We start from the raw sequence: 15,115 nt of genomic DNA on the forward strand, positions 1-15,115 counted from the left end.
TGCTTTTGTTTTTAGTAAAGCAGCGTCTGGTGCCTTCCCCACCAGACTGAAGTTTTTCAAAGTAAGGGCGGTGTCTGGTTTCTCTCTATGCCCTAACACCTAGTTAAGAGCCCGGCATGTTGCAGAGCCTTGATAAAATCACTGCATGAATGACGTTCTAAACTAAAGGTCAGCGAGCTTTTCTAAAGAGCTACATAGTAAATACTTTTGGCTTTGCTGACCAAGTGGTCTATGTCCCAACAACTCAGCTCTGCCATTGCTGTGTAAATGTAGCCACGGGTTGTGTGTAAATGAATGAGCAAGACCCTGTTCCAATAAAACTTTATTTATAAAAACAGGTAAAGGGTGGATTTGACCCAAGGGCTATGGTTTGCCAACTTCTGCTGCAGACAAAGGTATTCTCCGTGTGTTTAAGAGGGGCAACTACTCAGGAATATATATTTTCCCCAAAGTAAACATCGCCACAAATACAGGGAAGGCAACCTCTTCATCCTGACCTCAACTAATTGATCTGTTCTTACAGACACATGTACCCAGTTGCACTAATAAACTCGAAGTGATAGAGCGCTAGAAACAAAAGATCTAAATTAACCCCTTTTTGACTGCTAAGAAAAGGAGGTCCTCATAATCCAGAGTGCCTAGCCCGAAGTGCCTAGTGTGCTCTGAAACGACATACGTGGAGGAGAAAAATCAACCCCAATGACTTCTAGGTTCAGAATTCGTGTATATCCACTGCCTCATTCTTGTCGGAAGTGAGCCAGGGAGATACTCTAGGACTAGAAACGAGGCATTCATGAAGCCAAGCTAAGGTGGGATGTTTGGCAACACCATCCTATCTTGCATCACACCCAGCGCCGGAAGGGCTGCAGACCCAGCAGTGTCTGTACTTAACACCAAAGCCAGGGCCACTCTAGGGTTCCAAAAAATACTGGGGAAGAAGGAGTGTCTAGCACCTGACTCAGCGTGTACACAAAGCAAGGAATGATCTATTGAACTTGGACTCATGATAAGGAGGGCCTGGACACCAGCAGTCTTGACAATGGCACTCCTCTCAATAACATTGCACCACAGACCCAACTCAGGAGATCTTTAAGAACCTACTTACTGCTACTTTGGCAGAGAGACGTCCCAGAGTACTGTAATTTGGTTCCCAGCACAGAGCTGACTTTCTAACATCATACTAGTTACAATATTGTCTGAATCTCTGCGGTACCTGAAGTTCTCAGGCCAGCTTCTCTTCCTAGCCGCACCTCCCACCCAAGATAAAAACAGCCTTTAGTATTTTCCCTGTTTTACAAATAAAAAGATAAGGGCAAGGGGACTTGACCTGGACAATAGCTCTTCCCAGGTTGTGCAATGGCCCAGCGTATCTCTCTCCCCGCTGAGCTTGTCACTGCAAGAATTAGGGACATTCTGTGGTTGGAGAAACCTGTGTTCTTTATTGATTTCATTTTTGCTGTAATCTTTAGGGTGGTTCCCATTCAAAGATTCCAAAGTAGGTAGATAGCTAAGGCAACTTGCAGAAATGCCATTTCAAGTGGGAAACAGAGGAATTTAAGAACCCAGTGTCAAAATTTTCCTCGAAACAGTTCAGAAGTGAGAAAGGTAGAGTTAGAAAGTGCTATCAAGGTAAAATCCCAGGTGCATTCCACAACAGGACAACAATATAAGATGGTATCTTCCCATCTCCTGTCAACAGCTCCTGATTTGTTGAAGTGAACCACCCCTATCCTTAATGCCTTGGTAAATCTGGGTTATCAAACTGGCGCACCCATCTTATATAAACTGCTTTACTAAAGCCTGCACACCCCAACCTTAACCCTCGAGTGAGAGATCCTTGCTAGAAGCTTAGAACAAGTCAACGCGTAATCTACATTTTCATTGAAAAGGTTTTTATGGTTGGATGGCACCCTCAAAATGGGATAGAAGTAATAGCCCCAAAGGCCCCCCACACAGCTGCTTATGTCGTTTGAATACGAACAACCTCTTAGGGACATTAGGACGGATAAACCTATTATTTTGAAAGTGCTAAGTTATAATTAATTTGATCTCAAGAGAGTCTCCGCTATATTTTAATTTGGGAACTATCTGAAAACATGGACACTGGGGGACACATTTTTTTTTTCCTCTCACACAATTTTTGGAATAAATAAAAATGAACTGGGGCACCTGGCTGGCTCAAGCAGTAAAACATGAGACTTTTGATCTCAGGGTCATGAGTTCAAGCCCCAAGGTGGGCCTAGAGCTTATTTTTAAAAAAAGAAAAAAGATGAACTGTGTTTCCAGCAATGCTTCATGTAAAATGTTACAATGCATGGCATCCTGTCTATGCATCGCCACCTCCCCACCTTATCCCCTCAAAAAATCTTAGTTGTTTTATTTGTCCCAGATTCCCAACATGGAGCAATCTGTCTCTTAAGGAGGACCTAACTAAGGCAACTTCTGGCGGTGTCCAGAGACATTTTTGCTTGTCGCAGCTGGGGAGGAAGGTGTTACTTCTTTACCTACTCTAGTGGGTACAGGGCAGGGTTGCTGCTAAATGCCGTACGGTGCACAGGGCACACCCCCCAGCAAAGAATTATCTGGCCCCAAAGTCAGTAAAACTGGGGTTGAGTGTGTATTTATTTGAATATGCGATTTATTTGAATGTATGATTGCTATGAACCACACTATGAAACCACCCAAAACCCAAGGGCCATTTAGACTGTATTCACAGTATCTATGCTAAGAGAGTTAAGATTCTTCACATACGAGGCACTGGTCTCCCGTCTTGGAGGAGGGCTGCTCAGAAGTATGGAGGGGTGGGACGCTGAGAAAGCTCTCTGGGCACAGTCCATCTGTGGAGGGCCAGGATGGTTCCAGTGACTGGGCTTTGTTCCAAAGTCTGTCTGGATTTGGGGCACTTTTCAGCAGAGGGCATGACATCAAGTGACCTTTCTTTTAGGAAAGATGATTGAAAATGTGAATGAGAAAAAGTTTGAGCATAGACTGATGTCGCTTTGTGACCTTATGAAACTCTACAGAATACTTTAAATTCTGAAAGGGATACATTAAGCTTCCACAGGACCAAAAAGTTGATATTAACAATAAAATAAAAGGCAGTAATTACATATACTGGTGAACTGTTTTGCACATAGAAAATAATACCTAAGGTCTTGTCTGAACACTGGATCTTAAATGTTTTAATTAAAATATTTTTATGATTATAAAAGTGGCACATGTCCAGGACGAGGCTGGAACTGGACCCCAGGCCGACATGCAGCATCTTGGAAAGGCTCAAGAACAAAAACCACTGGACACCCTCAGAAGCTGGAAAACTTCAGGTAAGTTATAGGCTTGTGGCAAAATGCCAGAGGAGGGTGTAGTAGGACCATGAGGACGGAGCCTGCCTGCACTCTCTCTGACAGCGGGGTCATTTGCCTGCTGCTTGACCAGCCCTCACAGTGGCTCTTCTGAGTCCACTGACAGTGGTTTTGTGAATGCACCTGAAACGCAGTCATTGTGCCCAGAGCCACACTGCAAACTCACTCGAAGTCCCTTGCAGCCGTCTTCATCTCTCTCCATGAAGTCTGGGCTGAGATATTTCTCAATCACCTTGATTCTCTCCATTTGGGCATGAAGACAGTTCTCCCTGATGGAAAATATGGAAGCAGAACACAGGGTCGAGAGCTGCTTTTCTCCCTACCCTCTGCTAGCACCACCTGCCCTAAGCAGGGGCCTGGGCCTCCTCGTTCTTCTCGTTGCTCCAAACCAGTACCTGTTGAAAATACCTTTTTATTCAGCTCTGCCTCTTTTGTAAGCCTCCCTGCCTCAGGGACTCAGCCTTCCTGACTCCTCTTGGTCTGTGCCTCTTCTTTACCTTCACCTTTGGGAGTGAGCAACCTCTTCCACATTTACAGATTCTTTTTCTATCCAAGCCCATCAGAAAATTCCCAGTCCAGTCCCTTTGGGTTTTCTCACGTCAGAGGACGAGCACACATCCTTGAACATTCAACCAAGGGGCAGGACTTACAGTGTCTGAGCTGATTCCTCACTTTCCATGACCCACCACCTTCCCACCTCTTTGAAGGTCAGACTGCCAACATCTACACCTGGCAAGACTCTACCCATTCATCCAAGTCCATTCATTCCATTTGCAGGGCCTACATTGACACATTTTTGCTTGTCACAGTTGGGAAGGAAAGTGTTCCTGGCATCGAGTGGATAGAGAGCAGGGATGCCGGTGAATATCCTACAGTGTACAGAACACCTCCCCCCAGCAAAAGATGATCTGGTCCCAAAGTCAATAAAGCTGAGATTGAGACCAAAAAGGAAGGAGAACCCCAAACTGGAAGCATGTGCAGAAATACATAGGAACCGGGGAGAGGAGCTAGGAAGATAACCAGTGCCCAAATGGTACCCAACTGTAGTGCCCAAGGGGGTGTGCCTCAGTAGGGCAGCCATGGGTACTGTAGGTTCTAGGAAATACTATTATCCCAACCTATTTGAAGGAGGGTCTCAGGAACCAACCAATGAACAGTTCTACGTCCCCTGGGGGAAACCAATGAGTGTTAAGGGAAGTTAGGTTTTATGGAGAGGAGCAAGTTGGAGGGCAGGTGAGCAGGCCTGGGTTTGAGGCTCCATATGACACACAGAGTTATTAAAATTATCAGGGTGGGATAGGACGCCTGGGGGCTCAGTCTGTTAAGCATCTGCCTTCAGCTCAGGTCATGATCCCGGGGTGCTGGGATGGAGTCCCACATGGAGCTCCTTGCTCAGCCAAGAGCCTGCTTCTCCCTCTGCCTGACGCTCCCCCTGCTTGTGCACACTCTCTATCCCTCTCTCCCTCTCTCTCTGACAAATAAATAAATAACATCTTTCAAAAAAATTATCAGGATGGGGGAAGGGGAAAATTTTTCTACTAACAGGAATTTCAGTCAAAATTACCTCAATCACCCATTTTTATGTGGCCATAAAAAGCACTCCCAATATTCTTTAACATTTCTATGACTCCCTGGGAAAGTTATATCCCATAGATGTCTCAGTTCCTTCATATCCTGAAAAGAGGTTAGTTGCACATCATAACTTCACATCATGGAGAGCCTTCCTCCATGCCCAAAGCAATCCATTGATCAGATCAGGAACTTACACGTTTACCATGCAGGCATTTCTGTGGGGTTACCGAAAATCACCCTAAGCAGTACCTGGTCCTCGGCTGCCTCCCTGCCCCCTCTCCACTGACTGTCTCCCTTCAGCATCTCCTCCAATCTTGCCAGGACCCTCTGGAAGTTCCAAATTCTTCTTCTTCCTTCAGAGCAGCTTTAAGAGATAACTCCTGATTTTGAGTTCTGGTACCACCCCAGCACCAGCTCTGTGACATTGGCCCAGTGACTTACCCTCTCTCTTAATCTCAGTCTTGCTAACTATAAAATGGGAACATTCAAAAACAAAAAAGCAAACTACAAATAAGAATGCTTTTTTTTCCTAGAGAAAAATTAAAAAGCAAAACAAAATTTTAAAAAAATGGGAGGGGTGCCTGGGTGGCACAGCGGTTAAGCGTCTGCCTTCGGCTCAGGGCGTGATCCCGGCATTATGGGATCGAGCCCCACATCAGGCTCTTCCACTATGAGCCTGCTTCTTCCTCTCCCACTCCCCCTGCTTGTGTTCCCTCTCTCACTGGCTGTTTCTATCTCTGTCAAATAAATAAATAAAATCTTTAAAAAAAAATGGGAATTTTCATAGTACCCACTCTGAGGTTCAAGTGAAAACATCTAAGAAAAATGCTAGCACAGCATCTGGCCCGTGGTAAGTACTCAGTGAATGTAAGCCATTATTATCCTTAATATTAGTTCCTAAAGCCATGTGATCTTGACAACCACTGTCCATCCTAAAGGCCAAGCAAATTACTTTTCCAAGTGAGTAAAGAAGTATTTCTCTACTTGTTACCTGGAGAATGAGGAACCCTCATAGAATCTGATAAGACACTGAAAATTTAAAGCAACTCTGTGTGTATATGTGTGTGTGTCTCCCTCTTCCTCCCTCCCTCTCTCCCACTCTTTCTCCCTCCCTCCTTCTCCCTCTTTTTCTCTCCCTCCATCCCTCTCTCCCTCTCAGTCTCACTCTCTCCATCTCTCTCAATCTCTCTTCCTCTTTGTCCCTCTCTCTCCCCCTCTCTATCTGCCTTTCTCTGCCCCCCCCCCTTCTCTCTGTCTCTCTCTCTAGCTGACCATTCTCTTACCTTGGGGCAGGACTCCTTGTTCCCATGTATCTACAACAGCAGCTCCCCCAGGTCCATAGTGCTGTGCCCTCTGGGCTCAGCTCTGCTCATCTTGCCTCAACCTTGCCAATACTGTCTGATGAAGACTCCAGGCCTCTTCTTCAAATTTTCAAGGTTAGACATGATGACTCAGTTTAAATGAGGTGTTCACACTTAGTCTGCTTAGCTGTGGCCAAAGGAACAGGGCAATCTGGCACAACATGGCCCCGAGCCCACCTGTTGGCAGAGAAATGGGAATGCACGCAAGCATAGGATGTGGCTGACCGCCCACTTACGTTTATCAAACAGGAGTCCTGGCGGAGCCGATGTGCCCTGGCTGTGCACACAGAGCTGGGCTCTAGAGCAAGCCTCCCCAGGCTTCAATGACATATCAGCCTCCGAGCTTCCCCGGTGGTTCTGACTCTACACATGTTCTCCTGCCATGCCCAGAACTGGATCAGGCACTGAGGGGTCAAAACCTAAGCAGTGCGGGACATCAGTGCCATTCACGAAGCAGGCAAGCATGCAAAAGGAAGGAAGGCATTGAACCTCCAAACCAAAGTGGTACCTCCCCCTTAGAATTCCTTCCTCTGTAGTATGTCCCAAACAACGTTTGAAGAAGCACAGATATCCCTGAGTCATCACCCAGTGTTCCCCACCTCACTTCCTTTAAAGGGTCCATTCCTATTAAGGAGGGCACGTGTTGTAATGAGCACTGGGTGTTATACGCAAACCATGAATCATGGGACACTACATCAAAAACTAAGGATGGACTGTATGGTGACTAACATAACATAATTAAAAATAAATAAATAAATAAATAAATAAAGGACCCATTCCGTAGATAGGCTTCAAAATCCCAACAAGGTTTACCCCCCTGAAAAATGTGTGCCCATTAGCGCACAAAAGCTCTGGAAAGTCTGTGAGAATAAACCCAGCATTCCCCAAACATATTTGACAAAAGAACACCTATTAACATCACATAGCACCTCCTTGGAATACAGTTTGGATAAAGCTATCCCATAGCATTCTGTTTTATTCCGCCTTCTTTGGGGGCTGCTTATGTTCCTGTATAATCCGCCCCACTACGCTATAAGCTTTTTGAGGACACAGAACACCACATCTTCCCTGGCCTCGCTTCCCCGCACTGCCTGGCACGGAACCTTCACTTTCTCCAGCACAACCCGCTGTAGACTGTACCTCCTTCTTTGAATTCTCTCTTCCGCCTCGCTTGGATTTTACCTTCAGTGACGTCATGTCTTCCTCCGTTCTCTAATGTTCTGTCCCCCAAATTTACTCCTCACCATCTCCTTTTCTCGAGAAATAAGATGCCCACATCTTCCAACAGCGGCCCCATCCACACGTGCTCTCCCTCCTGCCTTGGTCCTGCTGCTCCCTTATTCACTCATCATGTAATGGGCCCCCCGATCTGGTAGGGCTATGTCTCTGGGATTGGGGTATAAGGAGGAATCAGCCTCATTCCCTATGCGTTCCCATTCTGAACAGGGAGTCAGGATAGGTAAACGGTAAGGACAGATCAGCATGACTGGTGAAGGATAAAGATCCACAGGCTGCCAGAAGCAAGCAGAAGAAGGAAGCATGAGCCAGCCTGGAAGGACAAGGGAAAGCCAGACTATAGAGAGGAGGCCAGGGCTGAATGAAGCCTCAAACAAGTAGTGGGAAGGGAGTGGGGCTCCAGTGTGAGGGAGGCAGCTGGAGCAGTCCAGTCAACGTACACGGAAAGCCATGGGCAGTTTGATGTTGCTGCAGTCCCATTTTGGATGCAGAGAGGAGTAGAGAGGAGCCCTCAAAGACCGGCCTGCGCAGGGTCTTGTCAGCCCCGGTGAGGACTCTGCACTTGGTGGTATAGATTGTGGGCTCCAGTGGTGGGCTTTCCTCACAGTGGTGACTTATCTAGTGCCCATCTTAGAGAGATCGCTCCTACAGCTGGGTTGAGCCAGGTGGTGAATTAGACAAGGGTTACCAAGACCTGGGCAGATGGGGAGAAGAGACAGGACTACGGATATTTATGAGGGAAATCAGCTGTACTTCACTGAGCTTCTCTAACTGGATGCTGCCCGTCCTGCCTCATTCTTTGTTTACTCAGAATCACCATTTTTTCACCCAAACATTTCTCCCCATCTACTTTCCCATTTTTCCTTGATTTTTCAAGTCTCCAGGCCAAGAACCTTAAGGCTATCTTTGACCCTCCCTCTCCAAGTCCCGTTCATCCTTCCTTTATCCACATGCTCTGTCTCTGTCCCTCCCTCTCCATCCAGTGGCCTCCTCCCTAGCCCAGCCACCAGCACACTGGATCATTGTTCCTACAGTCTCCCGTCTGGACCCCTTGTCAGCATCTCCTCTCTCTAATCCACTGTAATTCACTCTCAAAGCAATGACACACATTTCTCTTTCTGCCTTGCATGATATGGCCCTTAGATATATTTGCACTTCTCTCTCTGTAAATCTTTGATTCCAGCCAAACCGATCTTCTCAGTTCCCCACTCTTGCAGTCATGCTTTTTCCCTACCCAGAGTGCTGTTCTCTCTCTCTGCTTGGACCTGAGGCCCAGCCCATTGCCACCTCCTTGGGAGGACTTTCCTCTGAACGGTTGTATCTGTACCTTCTGCTCCACTGCTTGGACCCTGACCATGTGCTTTCCATGTGCTTTCCTGAAACTTACCTCTTTATGTTTAGGTCTTATTTCGGCAGCTAGACAGAAAGCCCTGAGATAAGGGAGAGGCTTTATTCTGGATTTTGGCCCCTTCTCCCCTAATATACACAGAAGGAGCATATTAATGTTGTTTGATAAGAGACTTTGTGCTCCTATTTACTCTATGGGCCACTCTTAGCCAACCATGGTCTCCCATGAGTAAATGTAATTTTCTTAGATTCCTACTGTGGGGAAGTGATTCAGGAAATAGGGAGAATCTGGCTCGTCGGCTTTTTCTATAGATAATTTTTGTAAGTACTAGAATTTTTAGTCCTCTAATTTGCTAGAAAAGAACCTGATCCAACAAATAACAGCTCCCAGGAGATTAGAGACTATGAGATACTGTGTTCTAAGCTTGTTTTAAAATCATGATAAGACTTAGTGAAGAATTATCATAGGTTTTTGTACCTTGTAATACTCTCCCATCATACTAAATATTCAAAACAAACAAACAAAAAGTAGAATCAGACCAATAAATACAAAGAATAAACTGTTGGTTGCCAGAGGGGAGGGGACTGGAGGGTTGGGCAAAATGGATGAAGAGGAGTGGGAGGTGTAGGCTTCCAGTAATGGAATGAATAAGTCATGGGAATAAAAAACACAGCATGGGGAATATAGTCAATGGTATTGTAATAACATTGTATGGTGACAGATGGTAGCTATACTTGTGGTGAACACAGCATAATGTATAGAGAAGTTGAATCACTATACTGTACACCTGAACATTGTGTGTCAGCTATATTTAAATTTAAAATTTTTAAATAAAAAATAAAATAAAATACTCATCCTCTTCTCCCTACAAGAATGATTCAAGTAGCATGAGTACAATATTTTAAGCATTATTCTAAATGCTTTTGCATTCATTTTATCACTTTGTGATCATATGTCTTCACAGTTTTAGCAAAACTGAGATGTCTGTGTTTTACTTATTCATGTCTGCAGATTTCACTGAAGCCAGCTTGTTCAAAGTTACAATACAAACTATGCAAATCAGATAATAGGATCTACTGAGCTACATTTAACTAGGTAACTAATAAATATTTGTGGAATATACTTTTGGAAACATTAAACTTAAGCTTTCATACAGCCTCACAAGGTTGGCATTAGCCACATTTAGTATGAGAAAACTGAGGGTAATAGGAATTCCTTGCCTATGATTACACAACCAATAAATGAAGCAGGATTAAACCCTGCTCCGTCTAGCTCCAGGTCTTGCTCTTGGCTGCCTTCCAGTAGGTAACCAAAAGAAAAGACCTAGACACTCCCAGATTCAAATCTTCCCTTCATCTTTAAGAGAGCTCAGTAGAAAGAGCCGGAGTATGTCTCTGCACAGAGCACGCATAACCACAAATATGTCAACATACAGACCCTGAGTGGGAGGCTTCTCCTCCCTGAAGAGTTCGCACTTCTAATGCAATGGGTGGGTTCTGTTACTTTACTAAGAGGAGTTGAAACCCTAGTGGAGGCCAGTTAAGGCAGGGATTTGTGGGAAGGTCTTCTCCACCTCACCCTCCAAGGAGATACTTCTGCAGGAGCAGACAAAATTGAAATCTGTCCTTTGGGGTCTTCTGGTCTATCCTACCACCCTACATGCCACATGCAATTTGCAATTTACAAATAAATCCAATCCATAAAACAAAAGTACTATAAACAATGCTGGAAATGACCATGCATTCTGTACTACACCCCCCAAATCCCAGCATGGTACCTCTTCCAAATGAGAAAGAAGCCACATATGAAAACAGCCAACATAAACAGCTACAGCTTTTACAACTTTAACCTAAAACATAAGTAACTTTGAAAAGGTAGCAATTGTTTTAAATGAAGTCCTTAGGAATATATATATGTATTATATCCCTTATAAAAATTCTCATTATTTTCAAAGCAAATGTTTCATGTAAAGGAAATAGCAATGTTGAGCTTGAAGGTTGAGTCTTCATTGGGAAAATCTGAATTCAAATAGAAGAAAGCTATTACACTAATGTGAATGATTCACTTATAAGAAGCAGAAAGCTTGTTCTTAAGAGGAGACGTCTATTCATTGCTCACTAACTTAATGATATTCATGGTATTATTCCTTGCAGTTCTACAATTAACCTTTAGTCATGCCATTTTTTTCTTACATAAGAATTACCTAGATTGTATATAAAACTCGCATATATATGCATGGTCTTTGATCTAGAGCACCCATCCACACAGGACTAATAACATATGATTGTGAAATTCTAAGGAAGGCTGGAATTCTCTGTGATGTTGGAGACGTAAAAATCATTACATTTTGGTGTTGTTATTCTGAGCGGTAGTGCTTTCAGTTTAATTATTGGTGGTAAATCTCTTAGCTGAGTGCTTCTTTTAAGGATGACTGTTATATTAAGACAAATGGATCTGTTCCTAGACCTGGTAAGTACAGTATGTAAAAGGTCTAAACATTTGATCGAATTGTACAGTTAATCCTCTAATTGCCCACTGAGAAACTGTTTCAGGAATAATTACAGTACCTGGTCCTATTCATATGCATTGCTAATCCTTTTAAAAATCTTATGAAGCTATTTGGCTCAACAATACCCCGAGGCTGAAGTTGGTATGAGTTTGATAGACATTTGCTGTAAATTACTGCCCTGGACACACGCGTGCACAAACACACACACACACACACACACACACACACACACACACACACACATTTGCTTTCAAAGTGCCCAGTGAATTTTAACTAAGTGTAAACTCATCTAATTTTTGCCTGAGCACTGCATATATGTCACTTCTTTCTCAGAGGGGTGGCAAGTGAACATTAGTAAAGATCAGCTAGACTGAGGAAAATGCACACTCTTCCCATGCCTCTTAGCCTTGCTAAGTTCTATTAGCCCTAAATTTAGAGGTCATTGCTAAAGACCCAAAATGAAGTCAGACAGTCTCCTTTCTGTTCTCCTTGTGTGTTGGGACACCTGTCTCTATGCACATGCCAGCTGCTGGTGTTTTAAGGGAGTAAGGCACGTTGCTATTCTCAAGGGACTACCAGGTATATAACTACAAAATGGTGAGGTCTCTATTGATCTTCAAACAATGGTGGCCAAAGAAGGGGCTGGGCCTGAAGAAATCTGGGAAGGTTTCAGGGAGAGGGTTAGCAAAAGAAGGAATAATTTAGGCCACTTTCCAAAGAATCTCCCATGGGGTGTCTATCAGAATAGGCAGCTTACCATGATTATTGTTTTAAACCAAGTGGAATAAGTGAGTATAAGTTATATGAGTTTTTAACACACAAAAAAAAAGATAGACTGGTCAACTCTAGTAAAAAAAAAAAAATATATATATATATATATATATATATATATATATATATATGGCATTTTTTTGAAACCCCCACCCCCTTAATTCCTCATTTTTAATTCTTACTATCAACAGCCTCCTCTCCTCCAAAGGCCATACAATCAGATGGACTAAGGGAAGCCAAGACCTAAATCAAGGATGGGAGAGCATCAGAAATGGGGAGTCAGTGACCACCAACAGGGAACAAAGTCAGAGCCTGGTTGTTGGGCTTTAATGACTGAAAAGTCAGGGCATCTGGGAGAAAGAAACTGTGGTGAATACAGGGTAGAGGACATCAGGGGAACAATTATTCTTTCTTCTGTTGACATAAGGCAATAAAAGGAAGAAAAGAGCTATAATTATGTATTCTAATATGTACATATTAATTGCAGTCTCATGGGAGAACTGATTGTCTCTTGTGGATAATTATCTTAAGCACAATAACTGTTAGGTATGATAGTATGTATCACATTAAATTTGTTTCAAGTTTCATTTTATTAAAATACTAAGCCTTATTCTTGTTTGTTCAATCTTCTGTTGCCCTGTTAACATGCTTATCTGTTCATAACTCTAAAAATGTAGAGGTAACATCAGTTCAGCACAATAGGATGATTCCCCCACCTCCCAGTATGTCTTTCTCTCCTTCTCCCCAGCCCTCCACCATCTCCATCTCCACAAGAAACAGTTTAGGAGAATGACAATATGTGTAATGAACAAGATATTAGGGTAAAATTTTTTTAATATATAAAAAGATACTAAAAACTTAATATTATGTCATGTATAAATATTAAGGAAAGTTGATTAGGAATTATGCAACACAAGTCTTATCAGAATAAATGACTCCTATACCATCTCACATAATATCAAAAAAAGATCCACAAAATTACAACCGCACTAACTAACTGAAAAATCCTGGATCAGGAGGAGAAAACAAAGAAAGTACAAGGGGATCCCCAAATCATCCCTGACATTGACCCTCTAATGTATGTGTGATGGATATTAATATAATGAAAGTCATCCAATTTTTTTCCCCACTTCACAGCTCAAACAACTGTTTGACTATCATAGTTTTTAACCCAGTGCATTATGCTAGATAAGGGCGGAAGGTGAGTCAGGGGAAAGAAAGGTGTCCCAGGAGTCTTCAGGAGGCATTTGGGATGGCCATATGGAAGAGGCGCTGGCATCACACTGTTCGATTTTCAACTCACTAGCCACTTTTTTCACTCCAAACAACAAGAACAACAACAACCAAACAAACCAAAAAACCAACCAGTGGCCAAAGAGTTCAAGTGCAACCATATGAGCACCAAAACATAGTCATGAAAACTCAGAGGACCCGGGTTTTAATGAGATACCAGGAAGTTGATAATTTTTATTTGGCATCACACATGAAGTTCCACTCCATGTGTCAGATGTGTTCACCTCATCATATTATAAAGACCAAATATCAAATCACACGAACTAGGATATTACTTGAGAAATTGCTGCTGACCACTGCAGTGCTTTGACCTGTGGGTAGAGGGATGGAGTCACATGGCTCTAACTGGGGAGACAGGAGGGGCAGTGGGAAGTTAATGGGCTTTGGAGCCTGAAGGCCAGAGCTAATTCTCAGCTCTGCTTACTTACTAACTTTGTAACCTTGGGCAGGTTACTCAGCCTCAACTTACTCATCTGCAAAATGGGAGTAATCACAGTGTACTGCCCTGGTAAGGTTGTTGTGTGGTTTTACACCTAAAGTGACACATGGTGAATGTGAGTTTCCTCCCTCCCACTTACATGAGATTCAAGAAAATCTCTCACTCTCTTTCAATTTTTCTTGTTTTTAAATAAGAATCAGTAATAATTGCTGCCATATTCTGCCCATAGGTGCCATGAAAACCAATTATACAATTGTTTCTGTAATTCATAAATGTTTATCTTCTAAGAGTGAGGAATTATACAGAAGCACTTGATTTCCTCCCCAAAATAACAGAACCTTATTATTTTACCTATACTTACCCACTTGTGATAACATAACATTATTATGGCCATGTTGCTGGATAGAAAATTGCTATTTAAAGCTAATGAAATCGAGAAACATCTGTTTCCATACTAGGTTAAATTACCAAAGCTCCCATTTCTATTATAGAAACCCACCTGTGAGAGCAGCCTCCAAGACAGTCCCCAAAGGCCTCCATCCTTGTCTAGTCCCCTCCTATGCTACACCAGACTTAGTCTGTATAACCAATAGAATATGTCAGAACTAATGGTAAAAAGTCCCCAGTGTCTGCCCTCTATCTTGAATCACTGCTTGGGGAAAAGCAGCCGCCCATTCTGAGGATATGCAGGCAACCTTTGCAGATGTTCACAGGGCAAAGAACTGAAATCCCAGCCAACAGGAAGAGAGACCTGCTAACAACCACACGAAAAGTGAATTCTCCTTCAGCTGAACATTTAGATGACTACATCCCTGGCTTGACTATAACTTGATGATAGAGCCCGAGCTAGAACCCCCTAGCTAAGCCCTCTTGGATTCCTGGCCCACCGAAACTGTGATATAATAAGTGTTTGTTGTCTTAAGTTACTAAGTTTGGGATAATTTGTTACTCAGTGGTAGGTAACTAATACATTACCTAATCAAAACATACAATCATACACATACATGTGTACACGCACATTCATTAAAAAATCCTTAGCATATACATCAGCCTAATAATTATATTGTATTCTGGACTCCTGCCCTACAGTTGTTCATACAGAGGTACCATTATATGATGCCCTTTAGTTCTTCAGCCAAAAGACTTTAGTTGCTGGTGTCCAAATTGTACTCATCTCACATCAAATTCCATCATACATCAAAAAGTATATTTTAGGTTGAAGAT

This window comes from Ursus americanus, chromosome 32 (genome assembly GCF_024610735.1).
Source record: "Ursus americanus isolate L20-20 chromosome 32, mUrsAme1.1.p, whole genome shotgun sequence".
NCBI lineage: Eukaryota > Metazoa > Chordata > Mammalia > Carnivora > Ursidae > Ursus > Ursus americanus.